The following is an 11,000-nucleotide window of genomic DNA, read 5'->3' as shown; positions in this document are numbered from 1 at the left end:
GGCCGGGGCGCCCCGCCGGCAGTGCCGGTGCGCGGGGCCGCGGGCAGCTCCTCACCCCCACTGCCAGCCGGGGGAACCGTGTGGGACAGGGAACGACTCACTGCCTGGCCCGGCCTGGCCCCAGTGGCTTCCCAGAGCTTGCTCGTTCCCTTTCCGGGAGAACAAAAGCAGCTTTAATATTCATCCAAGTGCTGCTTCGGGAGATAAAATCTGATTATTTCAAAGCCTATTTAAATAACATAACTGTTTCCCGTTGTTAGGGCTGTTTCCTGTTGTCAGGATCTGCTGTACAATTTTAGCCCTTAATTAAAATTCTAGCGTGGATTTTGGCAGCTGGAAATAGAACAGTGCAATTAGGAATGCTCCAAATATAGCACCAGCGCTTTTTTTTAATTTTTCCTTTTTTCCCCCTTCACTCTCCACTAACATTTACTTGCAGTGAGAACAGCCTCATCTTTTTCACTTCATAGAATCATAGAATGTTGTGGGTTTGAAATGAGCCTTAAAGATCATCCGGTTCCAGCCCTCCTGGCATAGCTGGGACACCTTCCACTATCCCGGGTTCCTCAGAGCTCCATCCAGCCTGGCCTTGAGTACTGCCAGGGATGGGGCATCCACAGCTTCGGTGGGCAACCTGTGCCACTGCCTCACCATCCCTACGGTAAAGAATTTCTTACTGATATGTAGGGTACATTTCCACTCTTCCAATTTGTGCCCGTTACTCCTTGTCCTGTCAGTACAGTTCCTTACAAGGAGTCCCTCTCCAGCTTCCCTGCAGGCCCCCTTCAGATACCAGAATGCTGCTGTTAGGTCTCCTCACATTTTCTTCGCAGGCTGAACAGCCTCCACTTTCTCAGCATGTCTTTGTAGGGCAGATGTTTCAGTCCCCTTGCACTTTCATGACCCTTCTTTTGACTTGCTCCAACAGTTCCATGTGCTTCTTATGCTGGGGACACCAGAGGTGTGTGCAGTACTCCAGGTGGGGTTTCACAAGAGTGGAGTAAAGGCTGAGAATCAATTCCCCACCCTGCTGGTCACGTTCCTTTTGATGTGGCCCAGGACATGGCTGGCTTTGCACACGCTGCTGGCTCATGTTCAGTTTCTCTTCAACCATCACCCCCAAGTCTTCCTCTGCAAGTACAAAGTCTTGACATGATTACGACATTACAGTCTTGACATCTTGAAGGCAGGATGGAAGGAAAAGAGTGTTAACAAGCTTCGTTGGTATTCTTACACTTATAACCCCACAAGCTCTACAAAATTAGTTTGGGGTGAGTCATGAGCAGTTACAGTTTTACTCACCACGGATTTCATTCCAAGACCTCATCCAGTCACAATAATTTCAAAGAGATCAGACAGAAGACATTTTTGCCTCTATGAAATTTGTATCAACAGAAAAAAAAATAGTAATATTATTAATTAATACTAGCTCAGAAATTCTTGAGATTTGTTTTCCCCGTCCAGGGATACGCAGTGACTAAATTGAGCATTGTCCCTTCCTGACGCTGCTGCCACGTGTTAACTTCATTTTTTATTTTCCTGTTTTATTATTACTCTCAGGAAACCCGCATAGAATATAGTAACTTAACTTTATTCACCATTTTAAGCATTTTTTGGAAGGACTTGTTGAAGGAGCTTCCCGCGGCCCTTGGCTCGGTGGCCGGGGAGCGGCGCGGCGCCGGCGGCACCGCCACCTGGCGGACATCTCCGGAGCGACAGGCGGGCTGCGGCCGGGGCCGGCGGCGCGGGGCCCCCGCGGGCACCGCAGGCAGGCAGGCCAGCACCGGCGTCTGCTGCCGGCGTGCTCCTTGCAGCGGGAATGTAAGCCGTGGGAAAGGTGAGAGAACAAAAAGTCATAAAACCCTCTCGTTTGCAACATATGGGCGTCGTTAAGAAAAGGTTGAAAGGTAATCAAGGAAGCTGTAATGACAATAAATTGCGTTTATCTTGTAATAAACATTTAGACATCAGTTTCTCCTGTATCGTTCTTTCATTCTCATTTCGAGTCTCTTCTCTGTTGTTCCCAGTTCTTCATCTACCCTTCAGATTTGTGATAGGCCCATTTGCCTCTTTTTATGAATTTTTAATAGCTTAGTATCTCTGAAGACATTAGGTAAAAATTGATTAAAACCAGACAGCTGGTTGTAGATGTATGGAGGCAAACAAATACGCATTCACGAAGTGGGATTGCTTGAAAGTTATCAAATAGACATTTCTCCCTAGGCTGGCTCACAAATGTGAAAGTGTAGATAGCACCTAAGCTTTTCTTCATAAAATCAGAAACCATTGTCTCAAGGTGGTAGAGGAGAAGAGTAATGCACATGATGCTGCCCTCACTGAGGAACACTTGCAGCAGAATTCCTGCCAAATTAATTCGGAGCTTGTTCAGAAACTCAGAAGGGACACTTCAAAGGCTGAGGAGAGTCTAATGCTATGGGGAAAGTGAGGGAACACAAAGCTCAGGTGCATAATGTCCAACTTTCATTATGTGTTTATGTAGCACTCAGCATTGGGGTCTGACTCTGAAACCTGTCAGATTGCACTTCAGACATGTAAATGGCAGCAATTACTGTGGTGAGAGAACTACAGTTGTACCTTTGTGAAAATAGTGCACTCTTCAGAAGGTCAGGCCTCCCAGTGTTTTGGGTAAGGTACCTATTTGAACCCTTCAGTTAGGAAGTAAACTTCAAACTCCTCGTTACTTCCTCTCTTCCCCAGGGAAAGCTCACAAGTGAGTTGAGTGGTTACAGTTTATGCCATTTTGAGTATCTAGCTTGATACTGGGGGAGTTTCCACAGTAATTTAAGCCCATTGGCTTATTGTGGCTTCCAAAAACAGTGAAGTCACAAGAAGGTTTTAAAATATACTTTTAGCTGTGCAAAAGCTGCTGCATAAAAGCAGAGTAATAAATCAGAGTTGAGATTTGTCTGTTTCAGACATATTCACCTGCCCTGCAGAGGATCTCACAGTGAACTGGTAAGGCAGGGTTTGGGTTAAATTTTGCAGGTATTATGAACATACAAGAATACTGTGGGATGGTCTGCATTACTTCCACTACTGCCTTGGATCTTGGGCAGTATCAGCCCTTTTTTGCCATGTCCCTATTGGACTTCAGATGCCACACAAAGGGACACTTCTGTTGCATGGGAAAAAACATCTTTTGTGAAATGCAGAGCCCAATTCCACCATCATTTCATACACAGTCTTGCCAAACTGTCTTGAAGTTAATCGTGGGCAGGGATGGCAGTGGAGAAGGCCAAAGGGATCCACTGCTTTGTGTATCCAACCCATATCAGACTGCAAATGCAGAAAAAGGAAAGGGATGTCTCAGGTTTACAGCTACAGAAAGTCCCTTGGAGTCCTGGTGTGCTGAGCACAGTATTTTGGGAGGTATGCAGACTTAGATGGGGGCTGGACACAGCACCAAACACAGAACTCGAGAATGCAATGCTAATCCTTTGTTCGTGGTGCCAGATCAAGCTTGGTAATGTACAACTGAGCTGAAACAGGAACATGGAAATCCCAGATGGTGTTTGGACTGGCTGTAACAAACAATAATTTCCACTTCAATGGTATACAAGGTATTCACAGTGCATTGCAAACTTTAATTAATCCTCACAGTGCAGTTGGGATGCAGAAGAATTGCGTCCCCCATTATGGAGGAAAGATACCTCCAGCATGAAACACGGCAACACTGGAGCAGCACACAACAACATTAGCCTGGAATTTCAGTCAGGATAGTGCAGGATCTATCCTGCACTGAGACTTGAAGAGAATAAATTGAAGAGAGAAACAAATACAGACTGAAGATCAAAATCAGCACTGCCTCCCTCCCGACACCGCACCACGAAGCAGAGCTGTTAAACAGCAGGCAGCTTACCACCCTGACAAGCACTGCAGGATTTCATACTCCAGTCTTAGGGCTGCTGATTGAGCCAGACGAGTATTGGCAAAAGCGTTCTTGGAGCAATTGTGGGGGATTCTAGCAGCAAAGCCGAGAGCACTGCCGGGCAGCTAATAAGTGGCTATTCTTCAGTCACGCTGCACTCAAAATAGCTTTCCAGCAGAGGAAAAGCAAATTCTATTGGCTTCAACACCTGGTTGAGCAACTTAATAAGGACAAAATTGAAAGTTAGAGCTGAATCATTATTTATTTTATAACTACATCTTCATCATACAGTTCATTCCAAAATGGGAGTTATTTCATTTCAAATCAGGTTTGTGCTAGGTTTTTCCGTAGGTTCATTCAGTACAGAGGTGAGGAGGAGGTTCTTTGAAAACAATTTCAGACACCAGCTGCTTCAGAGGAGGAGAGTAATCTACAATCATAAGACAACTTTCTCCTTTTTCTCCAGTTCTGCCATGCTTTTCCCAAATTGTATTTTTTAAATGTACTTTTAATGCACCAGGGAAATTGTAGCAGTGCAAAACTGTATTTAGTGTTATTTTGGTAACACATCCATTTCCAGACAGCACTTCAAAAGATATGAGCAAACAGTTAGAAGAGCAAAATATCACTGTCCTGTGCACAGCAGACACAGAAAACCACTTGTTCCTCCTATTGAAATTACCTTTTATATACTTGAAAGCTGCTATTGTTTTACCTCTTGGATTTCTTCTCTCTGAAGTTCAGCTGTTCAGAGGAATGTCAAAGGAATGTCAGATTAGACCTATCCTAATTCCTTCAGCCTTTTCTAACAAGTATACCTTTCTGAAGCCTGGTAATTATTGTTGTATTCCTCTGGGTTTTTTTCCCAGTAGGATCATTCCTTCCATGAAGTGTCCAAAATTGGCCGTGTCTCATCCCAGCTCAGATGTCCAGCTTCAAGGAGAGCTGAAGAATTGCTAAATGTTTTGCAGATGATAACATGAACTATAATTTGCAATAAGGGTTTGCATTTTTTGCAGCACAATAACATTGTAAACATCCAAATGTCTTTCTGACATCCAATTATTTAACTTGTTCCTCCTCATCTTATGTTTCTTCAGTTCATAATTCTTGTCTAGGTGTGATGACTTGTTTGTTTTTATTGAGTTTCATCCTCAACTGTTCTTGTTATGCAGTGTATACCTGTTATGTTTCATTGGCAAAAATACCTTCCCACAGTAATTGTGAAGAAATCAATGTGTTTGTTGGTTTGTTTAAAAACAAGCTACTCTCTTATCCAGAGATAAGTCTAGCAAATGAAATTTTCACATCTTTTTTATTTAATCAGATTATCCTTTTAAAATCTAGATTATTTTTCAAATAAGAGGATTTCCTGCTGCCTCATTAAAAAAAAGTACAGACGTCAGAAGTCATTATTTGAAAAAAAATACTAAAGCCACGTACATTTTGGCATTCTAGTCTCACTATAGGAGGACTCGCACCATTCCCAGTTATGATATCCTTATTTGTACCTAGTACCATGCCAGGCTGTGAATAGTAGTAGTGCAGTACAATTTCTATGTATTTATTTATCCTTTTCCTTACAATTTATCTATTTCCTTATTTTGTTCTCCTCTCAGAAAATAAAAGAAATACATAGAAAAATGAAGGGATTGGTTTTGTCCACCAAATTTCTCCTTGCCAAAATATAAATTAAGACATAACAGGGGAGATACAATGAAAAAGAAGAGGAAATGATGGAAGGAAAAGTGACAACTTCCTTCAAATGGTAAGGATGTTGTTTTAGAGTAATTGTAACAAGCCAAATTTTTTTCAGATACCTTCCAAATCATAGCAAATTTTGTTCATATATTTCCCATTTGATCTAATATTTTTTATAGGTACAAATTTCTTTATTCTTAAGTAGTGAATTTCTGGGCAGGAATTCTTTCATTCCCACTCCATCCCCAGGCAAGCAAACCTTGTTTTACTGCTTACATGAGTTTATAGAAACTAAGAAATATTATTATAGAAATCTTTACTCATATTTCCAGCAAAGCATAGTTTTTCTCCTTTGTAATTTAGCTGCTTTGTTGATTCTCCATGATCACATAATATACATGCAGATCAATGTGCTTTCTCCTCTTTTCAACTGATATTTTTTACAGAAGAGGCACCAATTTTCTGTATGTAAAAAGATTTCTGCATGTTAAATGGCATACTTTCTCCTAGTGGGTATTTCAGTTTTATGGATACTAGTTTTTATAATTAACAGTGAATATTATGACGACTCCACAATAACAGTGGATTTTAGTAGTCATATTTAGTAGGTTCTTTCCCTGCTTGGCTCTTCCCCTATGTCTTTATATTTGGTGCCTAACTGCCTGCAAGGAAATCATTATTTTCTGTTAGATGTTTAATCACAAACCTTGCAAGGAAATCTGCTGTTTTCCAAACAATGCAGAACTAACTTTGTTACCACATTGACGTGATAGAAACATTTCCCAGCCCTAAAGTCCCATCTTCTTAAAAGTCTGTAACCTGTATTCCCTTTGGAAAAGATTATTTTCAAATAATTCAATAGTCTAACTTACTATTTCCGTCTTTCCTTCAGAGTATTTCTTGCTGAACGTGACAGGTTGTGGAGGACAGGGCAAGCTGCACAGAAATACTCTCAGTGCCTGCAGTGAAGTATTTATATGTACTGGCTCTGGTTTCTGTGTGGTCAGATCCTCAGCCTCCTCTGAAGTCAGCACAGATGTACAGAGAGGGTGTGGAGCTCTGTCCAGGGAGGAACAGCAGTTTTGCTTCTCTGCAGAGCTGCCTTAGCTCAGGCTCAGGGAAGTCAATAGGAGCTGCAGGAGTGCAGCACCTCTGAAAATGCAGCACATTCAGCAGCTTTTTACCTTGTTTCTTTCCAACAACTTCAAAGCTGTTATAGTACTAGAGAGAGTGCTGAGGTAAAGCAATTAGATACTGAGTCAGCTTGAGCATTCTCAAACATGAGCACTGGACGAGTCGACATCTGTAGCTAAATATTTCAAGCATTTCCCAACTCCTTCTTCTGTTCACTGATTATTAGGTGTCACCATATAACGTGTCACCTTAGTGTTCAGTCATATAAGTATGTGACTGAAGATGAAATTAATTTCTTCCTGCAAGGGAGACTTCTAATGAGGTATTTGTCTTTTTGTTTAAAGCTAATTGCTTTAAACACAAGAGAAATAGGCATCTTCTTAGACTTGTTGAAGATCTAAGTTCAGTTTCTATAGGCTCTATGATCTCAGTAAATGGTTTGATCTCTCCAAGCTACCTCTCCCCTCCCAAATAAGGCAACACTAATGCACCTGTTGAGTGTCACATTTCTGCATGCTCAAGGGCACAGTCATCTGTGACCATGGACAGTGTTTAGGACAAAAGGTCCTTTTGGTCAAGTTCTTCAGCACTTACTGCGACATGTAATATGCATACTGCATATACAATGAATTGCTGCTCTAAGTGTGGTTTTAACCAAAGTTCTAATAAACTGTAAAGGAGGCAAAAGTTTGTAAGACACACAGATATAACAGATCAGTATAACACATATGCTCATGTACCTGTTTCAAGTCACTTTTTGCTTGGCTTCCCTTCTGCTGCTTATAGCATCGTGTAGCACTTCCTGGCACATATTGGTTCCTTCAACACGAAGGTGGTGTCACCTGACTGTAATTATAGACATTTCCCCTGCAGGAATCCAGCCCTACAGCTATATTCAGAACACAAAAAAATGTGTGAATTAAAAATACAACTTTGCTTTTCTATGTGATAACCAAGCACATAATTTCCTTTCCTTTAGTTTTTTTTTCCTAAAATAAAGATAGGGAAGACAGAAACATCATAGTATTATCTGAGCCTTTATACATCATTCATAAAGACTGCCAATTGGAGAAAGAACTGCATATGTAGAAAGTGCTGCATATGTGATTTTTCTTCATTCTTGTTCTTTATCCATGATTTACCAGAAAAAAACTTATTTTACTCTGACCTATAAGTACTGCATTTGAAATAGTTTATCAAAATCAGAGAAAGATTTGTTTTCTTTCCCTGCAGAATTCACCAAACATTTACACATTATCTGAAGTAACAATTTCATGTTGTATAGTACATTTTCAAGCCCTAATACTTCTCTTGGCTCCTACAGAAGCCTCTGAAATTTTATGTAAGCCACCCTCAGGTTTCATGTGTATTATGGACACAGGACAGCAGATGAAGCTAGTTGGGAAGATCTGTTGAAAAATGAGGGTGACAAAGCCAGCTACCCCACTGCAGAGTAATCTTCTGTGACTCTTCTCAGGGTGTGTTTCTGGAACCCCTGCTTTGAGATAATTTTTTCTTTTTAAGTTTGATCCTACTGAACCTTTGTTTTTCTTGTAGCTTTCCCTGTGGCACCAGGCAGCAAGAATTAGGTACCATGAGTCTGGTGTTGCACAGGTGTAACTGTCAATGAGTGCCTGGTAGTACAGTTCAGAGTACCTTGGCACAAATGCCTCTGTACAGGCAGTTCATATCTCAGTATTCCTATTATCTGATAACAATAGTACTTAAAGTCTCTATTTACATTGGGTTCTAATTGTACCAGACATTTTCTCTGATTATACCATTTTTATGTGCACGTGAACTATTCTGACTGATGTTGTTGATCCAGCGTAAGAGATTTCTACCCTCAGCCTTGGCCACAACTTTTTGCCCCCTCCATTCTGTTCTTTCAACATTTACTTATCATTCCCTCCTCCAGTTCTGTAATATTTTACTAGTTTAATGCAAACAAACAAAAAAATGCTCTCAACTATGAAAATAAACATGCCATTTAATATTACTGCCTCATTATACAGTTGGGGAACCAAGATATGGGGAGAAAAGTGACTTGCCAGAGGAAAAGGAGGAAGGATGCAGAAAGAAAATTTAGCTCCTCTGAGTCACAGTTCAGCATCTTAAATTCTTTGTTCTGACTTCATCTTACCTCTGAGTGTTGCCCAATCTTTTATGCTCAAACTTTCCTCATCTAAACTGTATCTCTTCTGATTTCAAAGGGTGGCTTGTCACACAGGACAGGCACGGAAGAGATTAAGGGGTTGTTCTAGGATTTTCATCTCCAGAATTTTTCTCCACTGCCACTGCTACAATCTACAGTGAAAATGATGCACTGGAATCACAACTTTCCCTTCACCATCTCAGAATTTTTTCCCTCTATCCTGTTTGTTCTGTGAACTGTTTGTTTGCCAGCTTCTGCCTGGCAAGCATTGTCTACCTGCTTTGTGCATAAATGTCAGGAATAACTCAAAGGTTCAGCATGATTGCCAGTTGGCCAGCTGCTATATTGGTCTTTAGGATTTAACTTCTCATCCACAGAAATGACATGTATTTATTTATTTGTGTTTAAAAACTTCTACTGGCTATTGTCTCTAGATGCACAAACAAAAGTTTTTAGCCAATGGAAATATGCACTGCCTGAATAAATGTTCACTAATGAAAGCCCTTCTTGACCAGCCTAAACTAACATACTGTCCCACATCTTTAAGTTCCTCCACGCTCTTTCTCAAATTCTGGAGAAAATATATATTCTGCAATCTGCAGTATGATCTGTAAGTGGAAAAACTTAGAAGCTGACAATCTAGTAGGGAATTGGATTCCAGGATTCTGGATGAAGCACTGCACATTGCCCACTTTCAGTCAGATGAGCACAAACTGCATTTTTTTTGCCTCTTTTGCCTGAAGCAATGAGTTCTCTTTTGGGTTTTTACTACATGCAGCTATCTACTATAAAATATATTCACACATAACAATCTAATTGAAAAAAAACCCAAACCTATGCTCAGAACCTAAAGTTAACTTGATTTCCAAAACCAGCCTACGTGAACTCATGTTTTAATGCACAAAAGGGATGGTGTAATTTCACCCTGGTAGGCAGCTGAGCAACACAGAGCTGCTTATTCTTTGCTGCCCTAGTAAGGGTAGAATCAGAAGGGTAGAAGTGGGAAAACTTGTGTCTTGAGATAAAGGGCATTTATTTTTTTTAAGGGGATAGGGGGAAGAAGTACAGACAACAAAGAGAGGGGACAAAAACCCACGATAAACAAAACAAAGTAAAAAAAGTGATGCAGAAGCAAACATTTGCTCACCGCCGACTGATGCCCTGAGAAACGGCAGTTCATGGCAGCCTCCATCCCTCACTCCCAGTTTTATTCCTGAGCATGGCCTCATGAGGTGTGAGATATCCCTTGCATTGCTTAGGGTCATCTATCCAGCTGTGCCCCTTCCCTATTTCTTGTGCATCCCCAGCCTTGTCACTGGTGAGGAAGTGTGAGAAGCAGAAAAGGCCTTGACACTGTGTAAGCACTGCTTAATGATAATGGAAACATCCCTGTTCTAATTGAAAATCTAAAATGTAACATCACACAAGCTATGTTAAAAAATTGAACTCTATCATAGTCAGAACCTGTGCAAGGGAAAATTACTAAATGTGGACAGCTCTGCAAAGGCTTTATTCCTAAAATGGTAGTAGTTGATTTTAAAGCTGAAGTATGGATAAGGATTTGAACCAGTATTTCAAATATATTGCCACTAAACATAGTAGAATATTGTAACTGATAAAATAGTAACAGGAAAGTCCAAAGCAAACTGTTACTATCAGCAAAACCTTTGAGATATTCCAAATGTAACGGAAGACACTTTGTGTTTTAACCAAAGAGAGAATCTCTGGAAGCTTGGCTTCAGGGTGCTTATGCAATAAGGGGGCAAATGCCCAGGATCTGTTCTTATCACTACTGCCAAAACTGCATCTTTCTCAGCTAAGTCTTATAGTTGTCCTTTCACTTGCAGAATTCAGTTCCTCTGAACTTCCCTGAGCTTGTAAAGTTATTCTAATATGTTCCTTAACTGGCGGGCTCTGAGTTTTTCTTGCTCATACACTTTCAATCCCAGTGTCATTTGCAAGCATTCCAAATGTCTCAAATTTTCAAACCTATTTCTTGCTTCTAATATATTAATCTTTTGCTACATTTCATTATCTTAATACGGAAAAATATGGCAGGAGATTTCCATGATCTCTGCCTTCAGCTGTTCATTGATTTAATCCAAATTTTTACTCTGCAGT

The sequence above is a fragment of the Passer montanus genome, unplaced genomic scaffold (assembly GCF_014805655.1).
Source record: "Passer montanus isolate IOZ18808 unplaced genomic scaffold, ASM1480565v1 scaffold65, whole genome shotgun sequence".
Taxonomy (NCBI): domain Eukaryota; kingdom Metazoa; phylum Chordata; class Aves; order Passeriformes; family Passeridae; genus Passer; species Passer montanus.
The sequence above is the reverse complement of the archived record's forward strand: the minus strand, read 5'-3'. Positions refer to the sequence as shown.